This window comes from Pelobates fuscus, chromosome 4, assembly GCF_036172605.1.
Source record: "Pelobates fuscus isolate aPelFus1 chromosome 4, aPelFus1.pri, whole genome shotgun sequence".
In the NCBI taxonomy this organism is placed as follows: domain Eukaryota; kingdom Metazoa; phylum Chordata; class Amphibia; order Anura; family Pelobatidae; genus Pelobates; species Pelobates fuscus.
The window spans coordinates 49,990,028-50,016,287 of record NC_086320.1 but is presented as its reverse complement, the minus strand read 5'-3'; the positions used below and the strand labels follow the sequence as shown (position 1 = coordinate 50,016,287).

Here is a 26,260-nt window from a genome sequence, read left to right as displayed (position 1 = left end):
TACTCTGTAATACCAGCGCCGGCCAATAGGGGTCAGTGTGTGTGGAGAGAGGCAGGGATAGGAAGTTACAGCATATCCCCCCCTGCCTCTCTATACTCACTGATCCGCGGGGGAGCAGCTACACAGCACAGAGAGTTCAGACAGCAGACCTGGGGACACTGAGACACTAGGGGGCACTGTGAGACATGGGGACACTGGGAGCCATGGGCGCACTGGGAGCCAAAGGGACACTGAGAAACTAGGGACACTGGCTGGGAGACATGGAGACACTGGAAGACATGGAGGCACTAGTGTCTCAGTGTCCCATGTCTCTTAGTATCTGTAGTGTCCCCATGTCTCCCAGTGTCCACAAATGTTTCAGGGTCCCCCTGTCTCCCAGTGTTCCCAAGTGTCTGTGTCCCCATGCCTCCCAGCCAGTGTCCCTAGTGTCTCAGTGTCCCCATGTCTCCTAGTGTCCTCTAGTCTCCCAGTGTTTGTGTTCCCATATTTCTCAGTGTCCCTAGTGTCTTAGTGTCCCCATGTCGCCATGTCTCCCAGTGTCCCCAAGTGTCTCAGTGTCCCCATGTCTCACTGTGTCCCCATGTCTCTCTGTCCCCATGTCTCTCAGTGTCCCTTAGTATCCTAGTGACACAGGACACACTGAGACATGGGGACACTGGGAGCAATGAGGACACAGACACTGGGAGACTAGTGGAACACTGACACTGTGATACATAGGGACACTGATGCCAGGCTGGCCTGCCAATTCTTTGGGCAGACATGCCCCCTTTTTGGTTATTTTTGCTCCTTTTGGCAGTTCTAGTCACGTGATTCGTGTCAGTGGCCCACCCTTTTACACCACCCATTGACTTCCTGCTTCACTGGACACTTCTGTTAAGGGGAATGGATGTACTTGAAAGATGAAAGCATTAATTAGAGAGAGATTAGCATATTTTAAGAGAATCGGCCTTTTCTTATAGCTGCATCCTATGAGTTTCCCTCTGGCACCATCTCCACCAGATACATAACGCTTGATAGGTATGACTGTTTTAGTGTTTTTGGTCGATAAGATTCTATAATTAGGCCCCTCATAATTGTCAGAACCAGGCCCACTGGGCTCTTTATCTGGCCCTGCATACACACACCTGCTAGTGTTTGGAATAGACAAAGAGGGACACTTTAGTTTTAAGGGTGTGAGTGCCTATTTAGTTCCAGTTATGTGACTAACTAATAACATTTAATGGAACTAAAATGTAATTTAGAACAAAAGCATTTTATTTACAGAGACTAATTTCGAAACACATTTATTGAAGCTTAAAGACACATTACTGTAAGTATTATTGCTGTGGAGCTCTGTTATACACGGAGATGTCACCAACAATATAGAGCTCCTAGAAAGAGGGACATTAGGGTAGAAAAGATGAACAGAAGGATTTGGGTCGAAAATAATGATCCTCTCTCCTGCATATGACACTTGGGAGGTATGCATATGTTTTGATTCATTGCTGTCAATATGTAACTACAAATGCTTGTTGCTTGTTGGTCTTTTGTGATGTAGTGCCAACATCCAGGCAACAACATCATACCTTGGAATTCACTGCAATACCAAGACACAGATACACAACAAACCTTGGGAAACAGTATTAGAGTTATAGATCATGCTTCCCACGCAGTTAAAATGGGGTGTAAACAGTAGATTAAAGGTAGAATGTATTTTAATTTCAAATGCTCAGATCTGCGTAATATTTACGTAGCCAACACAACTGTACCAACGCCCTGTTCTAGGAAATAAAATGACACATGGATAATGACATTTAAGAAAACATAATAGATGTTTGGGGAAAACATCCTTTTTTTAATAATTTTATAGATAAAAGTCTTATTTTATAGCGTTTCCCAATTATATATATATCATGGTTTTCATAAGATTCTACACCTGTGACTATTATACTGGCGCAGTAAATGTTTCCATATGATTAAGTTTGCAAATTACATTGTCTGAATCACTCACACTTCTTTTTTGTTTTTATTAGAAATATTAAATATTTATTTGTGGATTGCAGCCAAGCATCTACTTTCCTTCAGAGGAATTCTCCAACCATAACTACATATTTTGCTAATGGGAGAGCCTCTTTGTGAGTGCTCTTTATGTTGTCATTTTCTATAGCATCTATAGAAAGTTAAAATTTGATTTCAACCCTTGGGTGTATCTTCTGAATAGATCTATCGACGGATGGACGAGAAGGGAGCAAACACTAATACACAAAATTACCTTAGCCGCAAGGCGAGCGATAGCATTCACATGGTTAAAACCAGAAGCACCACACAAAGCGTGTGTAATCTCAAGGATTAAAGAGGTGCACCTCATGGATGATCTGACTGCTAGAATACGGGGGTCCGTGGGAGCGTTCCGTAGGCTATGGGAGCCGTGGGACGATAGCCCGCCGAGTGCTTAGGCCATGCGGCGGGCCTTCTGATTTCTCTGAGGCTGGCTGAGATGTCCGCGCTCCCACCCCCCGGGGGCTCCTGTGGTGGGGGTCCTTGGGGTGCCCCCGCGGTCCCCTCCCTTTCCCCTTTCTCTCCATTCCTCCGGGTTCCTCCCTCGCCTTAATGCCCCATTCAATCTCTTCTCTCATCTTTTCTATCCTGTCCTTTCCACTCACACTCTCCTCCTTTTCGCCACCATGACCCTCTCCTATAGGGTGTGGTGCTGAATTTGTATGGGTACAGATATCTATGCAGACGACTTAAGAGATGGATCACACTACGTTATACTTACGATGTTGACTAAGTTATCGTTGTACCTAGCTAAAAGTTCAAAACCCTGTTAAAATGTGCACATGTATCATGCCAATAACAGGGATGCCCTGTATAATGCTGATGTATGCAAAGAATGTGCTCTGGCTATGTCAGATTGTGAATATGTACTGCACAACAAAAATAAAGAATTAAAAAAATATATATATATTTAATTTCAAACATCATAATCACTAATCCATGGTCACATTTTATATTTAGAAAGAGTGTTGTGTTTTTTTTTTACTGTGAAGGATACATTATAATGTATTTTTCGTACATAGTCCCCTTGGCGATGGACAAGCTTGAGTTACCTTCCTCACCTTCTTTTAATATATTATTTAAAACATAGAGAATTAATCAAAATAATATAGAAGAAAATATACACCTCCTCCCTTTACTGCAGATGCCCAAGATTCCGCCAAGCCGGGAATGATCAAACCAGGAAGTGATTCTGTAATGGTGCTCACAAAGCTCTCTATGGAGGAGTTTAGTTTTTCATGGTTTTGGAACTGTTAGATTTCTACTAAAGCTGCATAGCCTTTACTAAGATTCATATACAATAAAATACAAATAAAACTATTCGCCGGGTTAGAGTAGTCAGACACAGATGTTTTATTTTATTTATTTTAAAGGGACACTATAGTCACCAGAACAACTACAGCTTAATGTAGTTGTTCTGGTGAGTATAATAGTTCCCTACAGGCATTTTGAGGTAAACACTGCCTTTCCAGGGAAAGACAGTGTTTACATTGCCCCTAGGGACACCTCCAAGTGGTCACTCCTTAGATGGCCACTGGAGGTGCTTCCTGGATCAGTGCTGCACAGTAGGCAGCAGTGCCGTTCAGCGTCTCCACGCTCTGCATTCAATGCATCTCTATGAAGAGATGTTTGGCCCCGCCCCCTTGCCAATTTTAGCCAATCCAATGCTTTCCCCATGGGCAAGTCGGCAATTCTGATGACGTCACCAAGAGGGCGGGGCTAGCGCCGACAGACCCGTAGAGAGCTGAAAATAAGGTAAGTTTTAACCCATTCTGAGGGGGCAAGCCACTTAAAAGGTGGATTTTGCACTATAGGCTCAGGAATACATGTTTGTGTTCCTGACCCTATAGTGTTCCTTTAAGCTTTTACTGCAGGTTGGGGGGTACAGGTTGGTTGTTGTTTTGTCTTTTTGTTTTTTAATTTTTGCAGCAAAACAACTCATTATTATAATTATTATTATTTTTTTTTTTTTAAAACCACTCAATATAACAGTCTGCATGGTGACCTACACATTGCACCAAACATTTGTCAATACCTACAGTATCCCTTTAGATCTTGGAACGGGTACTGATTAGAAATTCCCACTCCATGCAAAATAGTACTATACAGCTACCAACTTGTAGAAGCACCTGGCAACCAAATCTGTGTCTTCCTGCAACAAGATGAAACAAGAGTCTGCACGGTCATAGAATTATGAAACAATGAATGTGAAGACTGCTGGAAATACCCAAGTGTCATGACCTGTTAGTTTGATGCAGCTTCCTTTCATCAATCTTGATGCAGACTCCCCATTCTCGCATCATTTCAGTGCCATTATTGGCGCACACACTTGGTATCATTTTGGAAACTGCTGAATCCAAACCCATGTCTGTTCATGACATGTCAGACCAACCTACGTTATTCCTTTGACATCGCCTTGGCACCTTTTGGAGCCGCAGGGCGCAAACCTAAAAATATTTTAGGGCTATTTAAACCTCTCCTTGTCTGCTGGCTTTTGCCCTGTCTCTGTTACTGCTGTTAGTTTTTCTTGAGTACTGTATCTTCTTTAATCCATGACCATGGTTTACACCTAATGGTCATTGAAGTGAAACAAGAAAAACTCAATTTGTTTAACAATGCACAGGGATTTGGGATTGTGTGCAGGAAACTCTTTAGTTGGGTTTTTATTCTACGTGTTGGGGCTGATGTGTACTATAGTCATTGCTGCCTCTCAGGAGTAGTAGGAGTCTGAGCGCAGGACTTATTTTTGTTTGTATTTGCTTTTGTATCGCACAACCATGTTACATTGCTGCTGCCCAGCCCATGTGTACCCTATTGAGGGCCAATGTGTACCTTATTAAGGGTTAATAAGTATGTAGAAAATAAGTATGTACCCCTCTCTGTCTCATTAGAGTTTTTTCCCTTAAGCTGAAATAAGCAGGGTGAATTGTTAGTGTAGGGCCCATCTAAGAAGTTTGACTTGACATGGCAGGTGGGCTTACATCTAATGGCCATTGGAGTAAAACAAAAAAACCTCCATTTGTCTATATATGCATAGGGATTTGGGGTAGTGCACAGGTAACTCTTTTCTTTGGGTTTTATTGTATGTATTGGGGCTGATGTGTACAACTACTTTCTCAACATGTTTGTATGCTGCCCCCATGATGCACTTCCTATTGTGTTGTATACCCCACCTCCTATAGACTGTGAGCAGGTTCCTAATCTACCTATTGTTCCTGTAACATTTTGTAATTGTCTCATTTATTGTTAAATTTCCTTTTTTATAATGTTGGAAAGCGCTGCTGAATAAGTTGGCGCTATATAAATAATAATAATAATAATAATAGCTAGAACTCATGCAACTGTTTTTAGAACATACTATTCTAGATTGCAAGTTATCCTTGATTCCTCTCATCTTCTCCAACTGCCTTATATTTACAAGTATTTTACAGTCCACATCCATGGAATGTTGCACAGACTGCTAAGATTAATTTGTTTTATAGTATATTCAGGTGTGTAGAAAGGCAAAGAAGGTTATGAGGCTGCAAGAGACATTCCAAGGGATCCTTTAAAATATATCAATGACATTCCCGGGGAGAAAGTAATTATCAAAATTATTCTTTGATAACCATCGGATATATAGGTTTTTGTTATAGTATCTAGATGTCCTACAGAACGGTTTGATTATTGAGGCTGTACAAAATAGGTTACTATACATGAAATCCTCAGGTCATCACAAATGGAAAATATAATTAGTTTAAGCTCAAACAATGCAAGCACTAGTCATACAATAAACACTGGTAACCTTACGTGTTCAATGTTTTTTTTCTTTCTAATCTCATACAGTAACATCACTGTGCTTCAGAACCCTAGGGTCCTAAGGGTGCATTGATAGAACATTTCAAATTAGTACCAGTATACGAGAAATAAACATTTTGGACCCAGATTGATAAGTTATCATCATTCAGGATCATTACAGAGTTTAAAGGTCATACAACACAGAGACTAGGCCCGGATACATTACATGGTCAATGGTATCAGAGTGGGTGAAGTAAGAAATTTTTTACAAATTACTGTCATTGGTCCTTCTTGAAAAATCTCAATTTCTTGCTAGAGTTAGCAATTCTCCACAAATATTTAAGGAAATATTTTAATGTTTCCTAAACTCTTATGTAACCGTTAATTTGTATCATTATAATTATTGCTGCTACAGTTTACTGCCTGTCTAGTAACAGTACCAAAGGTATACTATTACTGGTCTAGAAGGCACCCCCATTACTGTCTTATGCTGCCAATCTTCCTGCATTAAAGGAGTTTAGTGATTTTCTGTTCCTAGTCAATCTCAGTTACTCATCAAGCAATGGGATGATTCATATCAATTAACAGTCATTTATAGTATGAATGTCAACTGTTCCAGTAATTTTTCCAATGCTCAAAGAAATAGGATTTATCTGCTAATCTATGTAAGTGAAAAAAACTGATATTTTCCCTTTAAAACAAACTCGTTTTCCTGGCACTATATAGTCCTTAGGTCCCCTCCACCATCAGGGCCCCACTCCTGCTGGGCTGAATTACCTTAATCCAGCGCCGGGCTCCCTCAATGCTGGTGACCTCTCCTCCCCCTCCGACGTCAGCTCCCATGCTTTCAGCTCAATGCTTTCCTATGGACGTTCTGCATGCTCAATGTGATTTTCGCATTGAGTGTTGCGGAAGCACCTCTAGCGGCTGTCAGGGAGACCGCCACTAAAGGCTGGATTAACCATCAATGTAAATGTTTCTCTGAAACTGCTATGTTTACAATAAGCTGAAGTGGTCTGGGTGTCTATAGTGGTCCTTTAACTTTTTTTAATTTATTTTTCCCTTAGTAATATATCTATTTATTGAGCCAAAAATAAATCCAAAAGCACAAGTTGTGATACAGAGTTTAAACCCTGCCCCCAAGTGTCTCCAAGTTTCATCGATTGACCAATGAAGTTGGAATACAGAAAGGTAGTGTATTACAAGAAAACATAACTTGATTAATTAATAATTTGTCTTTTGAACTGAACATTTCCTCAATAGACTCTAATAAACTATTTTAATTGTTGTACAAATTAAATATATATGCATACTTATTATAAATTAAAATATATAGAGTTTGAAATATTTAGCGTCTTAAAAATATCTTGAGTACAAATAGCTGGTTAAATTAATAATATTTCACCATATAGGAAACTTTTAAATGGTTTTAAAAAGTTTGTCTATGTATGTGGTCTACACTGTTAAAAAAATAAATAAATAAATAAAACACTACTCAAAGAACTGCAGTCCTTATATCCAGGCCTAGCTGTATCTGTTCCAGATTGATGGCTGGGTGAGAGGCTTTGGGGCTGAAGCCCTAGATGTTGGGGTTTGGACCCAGCCCTCTACAAGAGGTGTAGAGGCAAGCAACTGATTCTCAAAGCAGCCACCTGATATAAAATAGATCACTAATATAGTTTCTTCAGGCTACTATGGGCCAGAGAATGGCCCACCAGTTGACTGTCAGGTGATGGTCCTGTACCAACTTTCCATTGCGTAAATGGTTAGACAGTGGTTTTGTAGGATTGCATTGAATTCCAATCAGCATGTTTTCACTAGTTGGCCCTGTTTGTGTAAAGAGAAGGCTGAAATGTAGTGGAGCCTTAGGGTAGAAGTCATCAACTTTTGCTTTGGGCTCAATGTAAGCAAAGTGGCTGGCAAGAGCCATCATTATGTTACTCAAGCAGTATTAAATTGTCATCTTTCTCTGCAGATGTCAATTTATACTGACCACAGCCCTAGGGGGATGATCGAGTATGAGGAACTGCGTCAGAGGACACCTTAGGAAATTGGCAGCTGTTTTTTTAATTTTTTTTTAGGTGACATTTTCACTCTAACATTTGTTGTACACTTATGGTCCCTCTAAAAGGACAAATCTTTGGGTGGCTTTTAAAGGAAGGCAACTGGGTATCAAAAAACAAACAAACAAAACACTAGTGTAATATATCATTGTGAAGTAGAAGCACAATGCAGAGGTATTAATCTCTTCAAGTCAAGCGCCCACTATGAAATGGATTAATAAAATAACAAAATATTATAAAGAAAATATTGCTACTTTCATTGGGATGTCTGAAATAATAATAATAATAATAATAATACAAACAAAAAAAGAACAATAAAGCTGGCAGTGGTACTTGGTGTATTACTTAATTACATAGTGTTCACTGCTACCTTCAAGAAGTATATTAATTTGGGATTTTTGGAGTGGCACGCCTGGATATTACATTTTTGGAATACAAGCAAAAACAAGTCGAAAATGAACACAACAAATATCATGAGAATGAGTAGTCCTACATATTCCATAGTTATACACAGCACTTGGAAATATGAATGTTCTGATAATATGCAGAGTAACTCACACATCTCTCAAAATTGGGAGGTATGCAATCAGGACAAAGAAGGGGCCAGGCTATACGGGGGCATCGCCATTAACACAATCGTATTAGTGGCGAAACCCATAATAGGCGGATCAATCCATATAAAAGCCAGTCTAACTGGCCCCTTATTACCAGGACCATGGCATTGACAAGTGTGTGCATGCTTAATGATGTGCACACAGGGTGCTGCCAAAGGACAGTTCCTGCTGTTGCCAGATACAGAGCACAAAGTGGGATGATCCAAAATCTGACCCTGAATTGGGACCATCCACCAAAAGTGGGACTGTTGGGAGGTATGAACCCATGGTAATATACAAAACTTGTGAGACTTTACACGCCACAACAACAATGCAATACAACTGAAACACTGGCCAAACTCAAAAGAGAATATATTGATACTTAAAGAAGAAGATTGAGACATTCCATACAAACATTGTGGTTTTAGAGATCCACAATCCTAGATTTTGGCAACTGCCACTACACACGAACACCATAGGAACATTGCAGGAAAGAAAGGGGAGAGTCACTCAAGTTCTTGAGAGACGACCCAAACCACACACGTTGTTGAAAACCAGTGTTGAGACAACTACCAGTTTGCATACGGAGACCAGAACTGCATGCTGGCAGTCATATATGGTATTACATATCTGCTGGTTTAATAAGGTCCATGAAGAAGAACTTCTGAAGAGTTAAGAAAAATAACTCAGTTCAGCATATAATGTCTTTCCATGACAAATAATGATAATATATATTATTATCTAAAATGGGATGGAAAAAGTAAGAATTGTTCCTGTATCTATATTCCATGTTATGTTCAAAGTCTGACGTCTGCTGATGAGGATGGAAAAAGATGAGTCTTCTTCATTAGATAATTGCAAGCTGGTCAGCTAATAATGAACTGTCGTTCTTGCAAGACTGTAAGGTATCGAGATTTGGATGACCACAGGTCCTTGAACCGGGAACTTGCTTACATCACTCGTATAACCTCCTACACAAGCTCTGGAATCTATTTTACTCCTCTTGCCAAACAGTCTACAGAGCACTAAATTAGTTTTAAAGAAAAGTAATTTGCGAATTTTACAAAGAAGCTGTTTTTTTTTTATTGCTTGTCTTTGACAAAAAAAAAAACCTTTCAGTTAGAATTACATGACAACTGCTGAAATTGGACTGACAGTGATGTGGAGAGGGCACAATTCACAGGATACGTAATCAGTCATGTTCTTTCAGTCCCTTCATCACAATAGATAAATATATAATTTTGATGCCTAGTCAAAATCTAAGGAGAAAGAAAGCAAAAGAGAGGGAGTGAAAGATGTGGGATGACACATTCTTCCGTAGAACATTCTTTGTCTATGGCAATTTGGCAAGAATGCTGTAACATTATGAAAATGTATCAGCGTTTAACTTTCTGGAATGTTGCTATGGCAACTGCTGTCAGGACTTCTCTGAACAGACTAAAACGTCATGAGATGATGGACTTGCAGAAGAGGTGAATCAGCGTGTGCTTTGGATTGACTGAGTGGAAATTAAGATCCTTTCTACATAAAGTGAAAATACTCCTGCCACCGGGTAAATGTTGTGACATGCAGAGGGCACCAACTGAAGTGATAAGTAGTTGGACTGGCAGACCTAAATGTAAAAAAATAAATAATCATACCTCCGGCAAAAGAGGGCATGTGTCACTGAGAAATCTGGTTACGATAAAGCTATGTATGATAGGGCACTTAAAATATCCATAAAGCATACTTAAAAAGTTCACCTGGTGAGCACAGCGGGGATTTTTCTGACTGTAAAAGAGATGCTGCAATAAGATGTCAAAGACAAAAAATAAAACTTACAATAAAGTACAGGAATTATTTAAAATGCAATATATATATAAAAGCAGAAGTGTTAAGTGTTCTATGACTATAGAATGTATTTTTGAGTGTTCTTAAATGTGCTCTTTAAGTTTTATTTGAAACTTAATTTTAATTGAGCCATCACTGCTTCTTAAAGATTGGCTAGTGAGTTTTTGTTTTTTTTAATATTTCAGCTGCAAATCATACATACATTTTTAGAAGTGATTAGGTAATGCACCCCAATATGAGAAAAAATGCAAAATGTTAATAACAAAAAATAAAAACATACATATTTTAGCAACAGAAGGCAGTTCCCTATCTGACCTCCACAAACCTCTGAACTATGATACAGCTGAGGACAATATGAGTTTATCACTGCCCTAATTAACTCTTCTAATGCATATAATGTGCATCCTGTGATCAGATATTTTTGTGTGGTTTTTTTTTACCTAAAATTTAGATCATGTCAAGTCTCTAATGGAATGAAAAATGTTGTTGGCTTAATTTGTTTGATAAAACTAATTTACAGTTGGAATTCACTAAATATCAGATAAAGATATTTTAGATAAACAACGACTTAATAAGGGCTGTAATTCTAAATTGTTTATAGGAAAATTCCCCAAAAGGAAACATTGTTTAAATCAATGCTCAATGTCACTGATCATTAGTGATGTCCCGAACAGTTCGCCGGGAACCATTCGCCAGCGAACATAGCGTGTTCACGGTCGCGAACACATGTGATGTTCGGTCCACCCCCTATTCGTAATGGAGGTGGGAGGGTCTGGAAGGGAGGGTCTGCTGCTGATTGGCTGGAATGTGTCTGCTGACTGTGAGGTTCAGGGTCAAAGTTTACTCAATGATGACGGGCGAACTGTTCGGGACATCACTACTGATCATGTATGTGTTTTCCCTGCTTGTAGAGTCAGAGCCTTTGCTGTGCACCACTTAACATCTCCTGTACATCTTTATCCACACTTTCCTGAAGGATTTGCAAAGTTTTTATGGCAGCCATTAAGGACCACGCACATTCTGACAAATAAACATAGAGAGTGATAAAGGCACTCATGGGTGTACAAAACAGCTGACATTTAGCTTTAATTACTGGCCTGTGGCTGCTTAACTAGCTTACACATTAGGAAGCTTTGATATAAACCAAGAATTCTTTTTAGTAACTAATTGATAACAAATATAAAATAAGTATCTATAAGCTTAAAGACTACAATAGAGAATATAAGAGCTCATTACTGGTCCTCGAGGGCAGAGTCTCAGTATCCTGGTGGAACCACCTCCTCCTGCCCATAAAGGAACGCATCACATCTGGCAGTCCTAAAAAACTCAACTTTGTGAATATTAGCCTTAGTGTTCAAAATTATTTCTCTGCTACATACATTAGAAATACATGTTTAGAACTAAAATTAATAAATGAAGGCATCATGGTTCAACCGGTACAACTGAACTGGAGAACTGTACAACATTCTAATGTCACCATATGGCCCACCATGAAAAAAAACTTGAGTTATGTCTTTATATGCTTTGGGTCTGGTTAACTCAGCCGTGCCATAGCTGTTGTGTCACATTGTGAATGAATTGACAGTCTAACCTTTAATATTTAGTTGATGACCCTTCCCCCCCCCCCCAATTGTAGAAAGCACTACAATAATTAAAGGACTTTGCTAGAACTACAGAGGTAAAGAATATATTTGTGACCCCAATAGTATCTTTGTCAAGCACATTTTATATCAAAATATGAGCTGTAATATACATTTTACAATGACTATCATATTATGTGAATTTGTCATAAGAAAAGGTAGAAATTAAATATAAACACAATACTCTCAGCCAGAAAACAATCCGGCAAAAAGTACAGAGAGTATTGTGTTTATATTTAATTCTGTTATTTCTGGTTTCAATACCAGAATACCAGTTACTTGAGCAACTATATTATTTATATTTTAATTATGGCAGGTTTTTTTAAATGGACAGTAGTGTTTGGTGTAAAGATGCGGATAATGTATTCTCTAACACAAAACTTAATCCAAACACAACTGTCCCAAATGTTAATCAATCATTTAATAAACGTCAGGGTTTATATAGAAAACAGATCCAAACTTGCTGGGAGATCTCCTATTTGGAGAACTATATAATAAAATATATGATACCCAGAGGTCTGAGGATAAGAAATACCCCATCCTCTCACTCTGATATGGCATTAATGAAGGAATGGAAGGTAGCAGCAGGGATCTGCTCAAAAACGTTTATACTGATCATTTGCAAATTTGAACAGGAACAGTTAAAAACAGTTAATGGGGATCTGGATGAAGAAATCAATACAATTAAACAGTTCCAGGACGATCCTAACTTTGCCCTCCTGGAGTCCAGGTTGAAACAGAACCTGGACAAATATCAGAAATCGGTTAAGTTTAGGAAACATCAAAAATTCCTAAGGGATTTGCAGGACTATGAGACTGGGAACGTATACAAGCTATTCAATCGGAGAATAAGACGTACTTCAGAAAACCTATTAACCTCAGACTATGATTCGTCTGACACAGACTCTAATAGTCAAACAAATCGAACTGATTCTCAATTACAACCCTCCACTTCCACTAGCAATTCTAACCCTAAGGGAATCCTCAAGAAAGGGGATAATTTTTTAGCCCTGGACCATCAGGAGGAGTTCCCAAGCCCCAAGGGGGGGAAGAGGAGGGGGAAGAAGAAAAAGAAGACCTAATGTCCTCCCCCCTGGCCCCCACCCCTGAGCGGTGGGTGGGGGCCTAAACACAAATTGGGGGGGACCTAATGTCCTCCCCCCTGGCCCCCACCCCTGAGCGGCGGGTGGGGGCCCTAAATACCAATAGGGGGGGCCTATTGTCCTCCCCCCGGCCCCCACCCCTGAGCGGCGGGTGGGGGCCCTAAATACCAATAGGGGGGGACCTAATGTCCTCCCCCCTGGCCCCCACCCCTGAGCGGCGGATGGGGGCCCTAAATACCAATAGGGGGGGACCTATTGTCCTCCCCCCCGGCCCCCACCCCTGAGCGGCGGGTGGGGGCCCTAAATACCAATGGGGGTGACCTATTGTCCTCCCCCCTGGCCCCCACCCCTGAGCAGCGGGTGGGGGCCCTAAAGATCAATGGGGGGACCTATTGTCCTCCCCCCGGCCCCCACCCCTGAGCGGCGGGTGGGGGCCCTAAAGACCAATAGGGGGGGACCTATTGTCCTCCCCCCCGGCCCCCACCCCTGAGCGGCGGGTGGGGGCCCTAAAAAAAATGTCCCCCCCCAGGTGACTAGGGGTCCCCAAACCCATAGTCACCCCCTCCCACCCCCAAAAAAATTATCCCCCTACCTACCCCCCTCACCCTAAAAATAATGAGGGGGGGACATTTAACTAAGAACCTGTAAAAAAAAAAACTTACCATTCGATGTTTTCTTTCTTCTAAAATCTTTTTTACGCAATAAAAAACAAAACAAAAAAAACGAGTGCAAAAAAAATCCATCTTCACCCGGCGAGGGCTCCGCGCAGACTGAGCTCTGCAGGGAGGGGGGAGGCTTATAAAGCCTTGCCCCGCCCTGCAATTAGGCTCAGAGCACTCTGATTGGTGGGTTTAAGCCATCCAATCAGAATGCTCTGACAGGTAAATGAAGAGACTGACAGGTAAGTCTCCACATTTACCTGTCACAGCACTCTGATTGGTTGGTTTGAAATCCACCAATCAGAGTGCTCTGTGTCATTTTACACAGCGTGGGAAAGTTCTGTGGAATTTTCCCATGCTGTGTAATTTGACTCATAACACTCTGATTGGTGGATTAAGTAACCAATCAGAGAGTTATGAGTCAAATTACACAACGTGGGAAAATTCCACAGAACTTTCCCACGCTGTGTAAAATGACACAGAGCACTCTGATTGGTGGATTTCAAACCAACCAATCAGAGTGCTGTGACAGGTAAATGTAGAGACTTACCTGTCAGTCTCTTCATTTACCTGTCAGAGCATTCTGATTGGATGGCTTAAACCCACCAATCAGAGTGCTCTGAGCCTAATTGCAGGGCGCGGCAAGGCTTTATAAGCCCTCGCCGGGTGAAGATGGATTTTTTTTTTTATTTTTTTTTTTTATTGCGTCGGTTATTATGGATATTTATTTGGCCTTTTTTGGGGCTGAAAAAAGAAGATTTTTTTTTACAGGTTCTTAGTTAAATGCCACCCCCCCCTCATTATTTTTAGGGTGAGGGGGGTAGGTAGAGGGATCATTTTTTTTGGGGGGGGAGGGATGACTAGGGGTTTGGAGACCCCTAGTCACCTGGGGGGGGCATTTTTTTTAAGGCCCCCAACCGCCGCTCAGAGGTGGGAGCCGGGGGAGGACAATAGGTCCACCCCTATTGGTATTTAGGGCCCCCATCCGCCGCTCAGGGGTGGGGGCTGGGGGGGGACAATAGGTCCCCCCCTATTGGTATTTAGGGCCCCCACCCGCCGCTCAGGGGTGGGGGCTGGGGGGAGGACATTAGGTCCCCCTATTGGTATTTAGGGCCCTCACCCACCGCTCAGGGGTGAGGGCCAGGGGGGAGGACAATAGGTCCCCCCCCATTGGTATTTAGGGCCCCCACCCGCTGCTCAGGGGTGGGGGCCAGGGGGGAGGACATTAGGTCCTCCCCTTTATTAGTATTTAGGGCCCCCACCCACCACTCAGGGGTGGGGGCCAGGGGGGAGGACATTAGGTCCTCCCCCCTTACTTTTGTTTAGGGCCCCAACCCACCGCTCAAGGGTGGGGGCCAGGGGGGAGGACATTAGGTTCCCCCCCAATTTGTGTTTAGGGCCCTCACCCACCACTCAGGGGTGGGGGCCAGGAGGGAGGACATTAGGTGTCCCCCCCCCAATTTTTATTTCGGGCCCCCATCCCTTTTTTTTTTTTTTTAACAGTGAGCAGCCACAGGCTTCAGAATTAATTTAAATTGTATGCTGTCTAGTAGGTGGCAGGGTCTGGGAGGGAGGGTCTGCTGCTGATTGGCTGGAATGTGTCTGCTGACTGTGAGGTACAGGGTGAAAGTTTACTCAATGACGAAGAATAGGGGGCGGACCGAACATCGCATATGTTCGCCATCCGTGGCGAACACGAACACGCGATGTTCGTCAGGAACTATTCGCCAGCGAACCATTCGGGACATCTCTAATATTCAAGTATCAGGACCAACTGATCTAAAATCTCAGGTTATTAATCTGTTTTCTTGTATATTAACCCAAGATCAAATTAATGTTTTAAAACGTGGCCTTTCTTTTGTGCTAACTCCTTTTTTTGATAGGTTTGAATGGATCAAAGATCTCAATCTTTTTGTTCGTAAACTTGCTTTACACAAATTTCACTGTATACAAAATAAGAAAAAACGCACCAATTTGAAACCTAAAAGTCGCTATACACCTAACTTTGCTGGCTTCCGTAATACTGAATTATTCTTGGAAGCAGCAAAGAACGAAATTGAAAAAATCAATGTAAAATCCCTCCATTTTCATTCAAACAACAATCTGAATAAGAAAGAGAAACATGCCCTGGAACTACTTCAGAATGATGCTGGTATTATTATCAAGCCAGCGGATAAGGGCAGGAATGTGGTAATATTGGAAGTGAAGCAATATATTGAAATGGATGAGCATGTTTTAGGTGATGCTGAAACATACAGGGTCCTGAGATTCGATCCCACTAATGAATATCTGACTAAATATAAGGAGATCTTGGATGATGGCCGCAGTGGAGGGTTGCTGTCGGGTGATGAGTATGAATTTATTCTTAATCGTCACCCAAGGATAGCAACCTTCTACTGCTTGCCTAAGATCCATAGGAATTTACAAGAACCCCCGGGGCGACCCATTGTCTCTGTGGTAGATAATCTTACACAAAATGGCAGCTTATATGTTGATAAAAATCTGAGACCTCTGGTTGAGACTCTACCGTCGTACATAAGGGATATCAAGCAAGCCTTGAATCTGCTCTCTAATCTTAAATTGTCCCCCAACGCTAACCTTTGTAGTTTAGATGTCAAATCACTTTATTCGTCCATCCCTCATGATAGAGGTTTGGAACATGTAAGATTCTTCCTAAACCAAAGGACTTGTAGGGATGACCTTCATGCAGCTTTTGTGGTGCGCCTTTTAGAATTCATCTTGTCACATAACTACTTCTTATTCAATACCAGATTCTACCACCAGGTGAGGGGTACTGCTATGGCGACGGCTTGTGCCCCCTCATATGCAATACCTGGGTTGGTGGGAACAGCAGATTTTTTCCTCAGATGCTCTGAAGGATTATCTCCCTAAGATTCTGTGGTGGGGCCGCTATATCAATGACATTTTGATGGTATGGCAGGGGACCCCACAGGAATTCACAGATCTAGTGTGATGTCTAAACCAGAACACCGAGAATCTCAGATTTACATCGGAATATGGGGGGCGTTTAATTAATTTCTTGGACATCACTATCTCCATTAATGAGGATGGGACATTTCACTCTACTCTTTTTAGAAAACCGACAGCTACAAATTCCCTCCTACATTGGAGAAGTTGCCATCCAAGGCCCCTTAAGGAGGGGATCCCGGTTGGCCAATACCTTCGCCTCCGTAGAAATTGCAGCGATGTTGCTGACTTTAAAGTGAAAGCGAGTCAACTTACTTTAAGGAGAAAGGCTACCCAAACCGCTGCCTCAAAAAGGCATACAAGAGAGCTCTTGAAACTGAAAGGAAGGAACGTCTCTGTGACCACCCTGTTAATAGAGATCCAAAGAATATGGGTAATATTCGTGTGATTGCTACATACGATACGGGATGGTCCGAAGTGAGGAAGTGCCTCGATAGATTTTGGCCGATCCTTTTGAACGATGTACACCTAAAAGAGGTTTTAGGTCCACGTACCAATATTACTGCTAGAAGGGGGCGCAACATTCACGACATGTTAGTGTCCAGCCATATGTCCATTAAATCATATTTGAAAGATGCATGGTTGGGCAATCCACCATGTGGCTCTTATGGCTGTGGCAGGTGCGTGGCCTGCAAATATATCTCCAAAGAATCTAAAACAGTTAGTGACAGCACAGGCCAGGGCTCAATAAAAATTAAATGTAATACAAAGGGCCTGGTATATTTGCTGTCCTGTTCCTGCGGACAAAAATACGTAGGTAAGACATTTAGAGTACAAAAAGAGAAGTCCTGCGCTCACTCCCATCACTACTGGGCCGGTAGCAAGGACCACAGTACACATCAGCCCAAATATATAGTAAATAGTATATAGTAAAAACCAAAGAAAAGAAAAGAAGACATTTAGAGCCCTTAAAGAAAGGATTATGGAGCATGTAAGGTCCCATTAGAACAGCCTTGAGACACCCATCTCAAGACACCTCAAGGAACACCATCAGGGTGATCCTAGTAATTTGAAGTTTTGTGGCTTGGAGTGGGTTAAGAGACATCCGAGGCGCGGAGATTATCATCGACTACTAAGACAGAGGGAGTCTAGATGGATCTTTAGGCTTAAAACATTACAACCTCTAGGTCTTAATGAGGGGTTCTCTTTTGCCCCTTTCATTTAATTTATTCTAATTTACTTTAATTTACTTTACAACCAGGCCCGGACTGGCCATCGGGCATACCGGGCAAATGCCAAGGCCGGCAGGGGAGATCACAGGATCTCCCCTGCCAGCCCCTGCAGGGCCAGCGCTACCCGAGCGCCGGCCCCGCTGTGTGCCTCCATGGGCCGGTAGGGAGATCAAAGATCTCCCTCACCGGCCCAGAGACACTGAGATGCGGCCGCCGGCAGGAGAGGGAGGGAGGGAGGCAGGAGAGAACACCGGCGGAGCTCTAGTCAGCAGCTCCGCCGGGTCCTCTCGCGAGGTCTGAGCATGGCCGCTCTGATTGAAAAATGCCCGGGCCTAACTTTTTTCCCAGTCCGGCCCTGTTTACAACTATGGCTTTTGTCCCCTGGATATATGGGATTTTTTTCATATATACAATACTATAGTAGCCACCACCAATGGGTCTTTGGACTTTGCAAGACTATTGGGTTTACATTACTTTGATCCTTGGATTTATGTTTGATATACTTTTAATTTTACCTGCCTGTTTATTACTTTTTTACTGTATGTCCCCTTCCTTCCCCTCTCCACCATTCCCCAGGTTACTCTCTATTAATGACCACTATTTACATTACTCCTATAGTGTCATTTGATAATGTATGCTTTAATGAATTTAAGACATCGTGAGTTCCTGTGATTGAAATATAGTGTCATGTATTTCAACAATCTGCCCCTAGGGGGCGCCTGGTGGAATCAATGAGGACGCAGCCATACTGTCGTGTTAAAGTGCGCTGCGAGATTGCTACACGCATGCGCGTCCTCTCTTGGGATCTGACTAAGTGCCGATCTCTGGGACCTCCCACCGCTGAATTGTATTGGCGGCTGAAATAGAGACACAGCCCACTAATTGAAGGTGGGTTTTGGCGCGAGGTCTACATAAGGAGAAGGGGGGTAAGTGGATCTTCCTTGTTTACTCGTGCCCTTGAGAAAGGCGATTATTATCGCCGAAACGCACGTTAGGCTGTGGGTGTTTTGTCACGTTCTGCAGACTGCCTTTATGTAGCCTGTTATATTTTAAAACGCTACACCTACCCAGGGACTCTTTTTTGCCGTCTGAGTCTCTGTTTTTTGTTATATATACCACATATGGAGTTCCACTTCTTACTTTAATTTAATTTATCTACCTCTTTCTGTCTTTTCGATTTACTCATCTTTTTGATATTTATAGTGCTATTCCAGTCTGAGTGAATTTATCATTTAGTAAGTCAATAGGATCTTGAAGTATTTTTGTGCATAGAAATTAGGTATATAGAAGACATGTTTTTTTTTTTTATTTGTAGATGACCATGACTCCACTTATTTGGATTATTCTGGGCCTATTTCAGCTACTTCTTATTATATTATGAGTATTTAAGTTTCATTGATACTTCTGCTACCTATGTTGCTATATTTTCTACTAGCCACTCTGTAATTTTGAGTGATTAACCTCCGAAGTATCAATTTACAACACAACTCCGTTACTAGTTTGTGTTGAATTGAGCTGTATTATATCTCTCAGTATTTTTCCATGTCTATAGGTTAAGCAGTCTGGTGTATTTTAGAAACGTGGTGTTTAGTTTTCTAATTTATATTTTACTATCAATAAAACTTTATTATTTTTTGCACCTTGTCTGAGATACAGTTTTTCTTGCAAGTTTCTATATAGTGCTCTACTGGGGGTACTGGTTTTGATGGGATTTGCTTTCTGTTCAGGGATGCTCCTCCCTCATTTCCTTATTTTTTTGTATCAAAGGTAGAAATTAAATTGCATTTCGGAGAACAAAGTTTGGGACAATGATAAAAAAAAAAAAACTTAGATATAAAAATGTAAAAGAGAATGTGATCATATATCAGGCCAACTTAATTTGTTTGAAGCTTCAATATCTCTTTAAAACATCAGTAGTTCTCCCATCACTAGTGAAATCTACAATGTGCTGTACAGTTGTACAGCTCCTTAAACTTAAATTCTGCTAAAACTGTAATTACATTAAAGTTTCATTGTCTACAGGAATTCTACAGAGAGCGAATACATCTTGCCAAAATAATTGGCATTCGAATAGGAAGTAATTAGATTATTAAATAATTAGCACTGGGAAAGTATGCTATGCCAGAGGATCTCAATCACTGTTCACTTATCCAGGAAGCGGAGGGTAAAGACTTAACGGTGGAACATCACGATCAGAATCATCTGACTTGATCTCCCGAGGCATCCTCTGTGTCTTTGTCTCTGCTGCTCCCTTTTCCAAGCTTTGTGAAAGATTGCATATTTTTAATGTTAATGGCTAGAGACGACACGCCGTGAATGATTTAATAATATGTCAGGGTTATTTACTTTTGGACGAAACACTATTTAACCGCTGTAGAAGAGTAGTGTACAATAAATTTCTCTGTTCTCACTCTCTGTTGACATATGCATAAAATCTAAATGCATTCAGAAAATATAAGAAGCAAGTACCCATTGGGCCAAATCCACACCAAATCTGATCTTCTTACGAGGTGCAACTCAACTGATGCAACTGAGCAAATGGCATGAAATTTGTGAGACATTGTGATAGTCATTTACATTTTGTCAATAGAATTCAGTGATAAATAAATTGGAAACTCAACAGTTTTGAGTTTCAACTGAGTTTAAGTCCTGTAGGTCTTCATTCACTTGACCTTCAATGGACCCTATCCAAAATACTCTCCAAGAGGTGTTACTAGGCAGTAATGTAAACACTGCCTTTTCTCTAAAAAGTAGGTGTTTACAGTACTAATACTGCAGGAACAGGCTACAGACACCAGATCCACTACATTAAGCTGCAGTGGTTTTGGAGACTATAGTGTCCCTGTAATAGAGGAATCATGCAGAATTATCACATGTTCTGCATTTTGTGATACAAATCAGACTTATGCAGCCTCTTCAAATATTGAGATGATGCAATATAAGTTTGTACTAGAGAAAAGTTGCGAGCTTGCACTGTAACCCCGCCACTTCACACATAGATCACCAGCTGCAAGAGGGACATTGTCATGCCTTAATTATGATATCCTCTTACTTCCTGGTTCCACGGAGCTTAGCCACACCTCTTTATGACACGGTCTCCCTATTTAATCTGACCGCACCAGCTGATCGACGCTGGATTATTGAACTACGTTCCGTACTCACGAACCGGCTGCAACATCGTTGTGAAAGCCCTCTGTTACCGGACCGGACTGGAAGACTTCAAGTTCCCTTCACCTTTCCTCATCCACGACTAAAGCTGAACTCTCTCCATTCAGGATAAACCGCCTCTGAGGAAATCTCGGGAACCAGTGTTCTATGTGCCGGAAGCTAAGTAAAACCTCTGTGATAAGCTTGCATCTCAAAGCTGTTATTTCCTGTCTCCAAAGTCCTTCGTTAAAACAAACCCGTTACAGCTAACTTCAACTCATACTTTGTCTCAGTTAGCTGCATCTGTCTTGCTTCAGTTAAAGTCTATGGAACAGCTATTGAAACTTCTTATCACCTAATTCATTAATACTACTAAAGGACTCTTTCTGATTCAGTGTCTGCTAATTGCTATCGTTTACTACTTAAAGCTACAGTGCCTATAATTGTGGACTTCAGTTATCGTTTATTACTTAAAGCTACAGTACCTGTAAATTGGAATTAAAGTCAATACCTTTTACTTTTTATAATAAATATTCAAACTATAAGAAATCTGCAGTTGTGTTCCTTCATAACAAATGTTTAGACGTGACAGAATAATCCAGCCATTGTAATAGATCCAGCAGATTTCGATTCTACTATAACTACGCTGAATCAAAGAGTTGATACACTAGCCCAAGGTGTGCAAGACCTGCAAGTTACTAACGAAAGAATTCTCACTTATGTCAGAGATCTACAAACTCATACTCCTCATACTATTCTGCACTCGGCTAGTGATCCTGCTGTATGTAACCCAGAAAAGTTCTCTGGAGATCGTTCAAAATACAGGGAGTTCCTCAACACCTGCAAATTATTAATTGCTTTGAAACCTAGATCTTATCCTACAGAAAGAACTAAAGTGTGTTCAGTTATTTCCTTTCTAAGAGGTGAACCTATGTCATGGGCCCATTCCTTTCTGGAAAACGATGACCCCATCTTAGACTCACTGGATGAATTTTTTGAAGCCATGTCTCTTCTCTATGAAGATCCTAACAAACAAGCTACAGCTGACTTAACAATCAGAACTCTACAACAAAGAAATAGACCCGTTGAAGATTACATTGCTGAATTTAAAAGATGGGCTGTAGAAACGCAATGGAATGACATCACATTGCGCAACCAATTTCGAATTGGTTTATCTGAAGCTGTAAAAGATGAACTATCTAGAACAGAACTCCCTACTACTTTGAACGCTCTAATTCACTTATCAATCAACATTGACAGAAGATTAAGAGAAAGAAAGGCAGAAAAAGCCCTTTTTCATTCTAAAGACCGAAAACCTTTTACTCCCTCAAAAGCTCCAGAAAAGACTTCCTTACCAAGTGAACCTATGGATATAGGGGTAATAAGAAGTCCTCTCACTCCTGCAGAGAAGAACCAAAGACGTCAATTAAACCTATGCATGTATTGTGCCTCTCAAGATCATCTGGTTTCTGATTGTCCCTTATTAAAACGGACAAAGGCCGGTAGACAAGCCTATACCTCTGCGATCTTCAGTGCACTCCCCTCAACACCGACCACTCCGTTCACACCTATATCCCTTGTAATACAGTGGGATAAGGTGAGAATTGTTACTGAAGCTATCATCGATTCAGGTGCAAATGGAGTATTCATCGATTCAACCTTTGTAACAAAGAATAAAATTCCTTGTGTTAGAAAAACCATTTCTGTTCCTATAAAAGTGATTGACGGCTCCTTTATCTCCTCGGGACCGATTCTTCATGAAACCATCCCTCTAAAGGTAACCACCAATCATATTCATACTGAATTTCTAGTATTTGATGTTATTCCATCACCTCTCTATCCCGTTATAATAGGGATCAACTGGTTAAGGAACCACAACCCTCAAATTTCATGGTCTCCTTTCTCTATTACCTTTAACTCACATTATTGTAAAGAAACATGTTTACAGCAAATTCCTATTCTTCAGATCTCCAAAGAACCAACTATACCTTCTTGTTATTCAGACTTTTCAGACGTATTCAGTAAAAAAGAAGCTGAAACGCTCCCACCTCATCGTTCTTACGATTGTCCTATAGACCTCATACCTGGTGCCCCTATGGATAATTCAAAAGTCGATTGTATTATCAACTGGCCTGTTCCCTCTACAGTAAAAGAATTACAGCGATTTCTAGGGTTCGCCAACTTCTACAGAAAATTTATTAAAAACTACTCTGAGATAGCTCACCCACTCAATCAACTTAACAGTAAAAAACATCCCTTCAATTGGAACGAGAAGGCTCAAACTGCCTTCACTGAATTAAAGAGAAAATTTACAACAGCTCCTATTCTTCAACTTCCAAATCCTTCATATCTTTATGTCCTTGAAACGGATGCTTCGGAAATTGCAATTGGAGCTGTCCTTTCTCAACACAAAACTCCTCAAGAACCTCTTCATCCTGTCGCCTTCTTCTCACGATCATTATCTCCTGCCGAAAAGAATTATCCTACAGGAGAAAAAGAATTATTAAGTATCAAAGTGGCTTTAGAAACCTGGAGACACCTTCTTGAAGGCGCTCAGAACTCTTTAATCATTTATACTGACCATAAAAATCTCGAATATCTTCACTCCAATAAAACACTGTCTGCTCGTCAAGTAAGATGGAATCTCTTTTTTTCACGGTTCAACTTCCAAATCGTCTTTAGACCTGGGTCTAGAAACAAAAAGGCTGATGCCCTTTCCAGGATCCATAAAGACACTAAAATTGAACCTCCTTCGCCTAAAGTCATTGGAATCTTATCTTCTCTTATTGATGACATTAAAGATCTCAGTGAAGATGCTCTCGAACTTCCTAAATCAATTAAATTATCCAAGAAAAACGGTCTCTACTATTTCAAAGACCGGATTTACGTACCTCCCTCTTTCAGAATTAAAGTACTCGAATTTATTCATGATTCTCCTCTGGCAGGTCATCCAGGTATAAAAAAGACCCTTGAATTGTCTAAGAGATACTATTGGTGGCCTCGTCAAGACCAAACTATTGAATCTTATGTCAAATCTTGTTCTGAATGCCAAAGATCCAATCATATGTCCTCTTCATTCAAGAAATTACATGAAAATCTGGGATTGGCTTCCTCCAATCAAAAGAAGTTTTTTGATACAAAAAGACAACCTTCACCTTCTTATAAAATCGGTGATCTTGTCTGGCTTTCCTCAAAGAACATCTCTACAAATCGTCCATCAAAGAAGTTAAGTTCTCTTTTTCTTGGTCCTTTTCCAATAATATCGGTTATCAACCGTAATGTTGTTAAATTGAAACTTCCACCAACTTTAAAGCTACATCCTGTTTTTCATGTGTCCTTGTTGAAGCCTCATCATCCTGACCCTTTCCAAAGAAATGTCACTACTTCTCCTGATCCCATATTGGTCCAGGGTGAAGAAGAATACGAAATTCAAAGTATACTGGATTCAAGGATCCATCGTGGCTCCTTACAATACCTCATCAGATGGAAAGGATATGGAATTGATGAAGATACATGGGAAAACTCCTCTGTCGTTCATGCTGACAAATTAATTTCCAAAGTCCACAAACGTTACCCTTCTAAGCCAAGTCAATAGCACCCAGAGGTTGCTCATTAAGGAGGGGATACTGTCATGCCTTAATTATGATATCCTCTTACTTCCTGGTTCCACGGAGCTTAGCCACACCTCTTTATGACACGGTCTCCCTATTTAATCTGATCGCACCAGCTGATCGACGCTGGATTATTGAACTACGTTCCGTACTCACGAACCGGCTGCAACATCGTTGTGAAAGCCCTCTGTTACCGGACCGGACTGGAAGACTTCAAGTTCCCTTCACCTTTCCTCATCCACGACTAAAGCTGAACTCTCTCCATTCAGGATAAACCGCCTCTGAGGAAATCTCGGGAACCAGTGTTCTATGTGCCGGAAGCTAAGTAAAACCTCTGTGATAAGCTTGCATCTCAAAGCTGTTATTTCCTGTCTCCAAAGTCCTTCGTTAAAACAAACCCGTTACAGCTAACTTCAACTCATACTTTGTCTCAGTTAGCTGCATCTGTCTTACTTCAGTTAAAGTCTATGGAACAGCTATTGTAACTTCTTATCACCTAATTCATTAATACTACTAAAGGACTCTTTCTGATTCAGTGTCTGCTAATTGCTATCGTTTACTACTTAAAGCTACAGTGCCTATAATTGTGGACTTCAGTTATCGTTTATTACTTAAAGCTACAGTACCTGTAAATTGGAATTAAAGTCAATACCTTTTACTTTTTATAATAAATATTCAAACTATAAGAAATCTGCAGTTGTGTTCCTTCATAACAAATGTTTAGACGTGACAGACATGTGCTGAGGCTGGATTAGTCTGATTAATAGTGCAGGCTACAGGACAACTAACTGCAATGCATGAGTCATTTTAGCAAATCCTAGCTGTGTCACAATGCTGTAGCATTGTAAAAAATTTATTATTTATTTATTTATTATTGCTATTTATAAAGCGCACACAGATTCCGCAGCGCTGTACAATTAGTTGAGAAACGTACAATATACACATACAAAAACAAGGGGTAAGAGAGCCCTGCCCGTAAGCTGATATCTAGCCATTGGAGCTCTTTTATACAAAGTGCTTGGCTAGATGGCCCGTGAGCTTACAATCTAAAGGAAACCATGGGGATTTGAGACAAGAGGTAGCAGGGGAAGTTCAGAGATGATGGCTGAAAGAGTTAACAGAGAGAAGCTATTGGTAAGATGTTAGGGGAATGAAGAGGTAATTTGGTGAGAATCTCAAGCAGCTGGGGGAGCATGCTATATCTTTAAGGGGAGCCTGGGTGGGCGGGAGGAGGGGAGGGTGGGTGGGAAGTAGGGAGAAAAAATGCAGTCTTCACTGAGTTGATTGTGAAGTAAGGCCTGAGGAATAGGGATGGAACAGTCATATGAAGGTATTTACGACTGGGGAGGGGAAAAGGAGAGTGGGGGGGGGGGGGGGGGAGGGGGCAGAGTAGGCATGTGTTATAGACTATTGAAAAGTTTAGCAACCAAATTCTATCACCCAAAATATTAATAACTGTCTACATGAAATATTGGTCGGAATCATTAAATGACAGTGGTACACACTGCATGCACATAACATTACAGTGGCAAACTACAGGTATAAATTGTAACAACTCTATAGTAACATATGAGAATATTGTAGCAATCCAGTAATACGGGGGGTGGAGTATCTTCCAAGCTTCAGTCAGTACCTGAGAG

At 41.0% G+C, this 26,260-nt stretch overlaps 1 protein-coding gene across 5 annotated transcripts in view; it reads right to left on the bottom strand.

The window, feature by feature from the left end:
- Positions 1 to 26,260, bottom strand: part of RIMS2 (regulating synaptic membrane exocytosis 2) — a 627,382-nt gene that overhangs the window by 445,978 nt on the left and 155,144 nt on the right. The window lies entirely within an intron of this gene.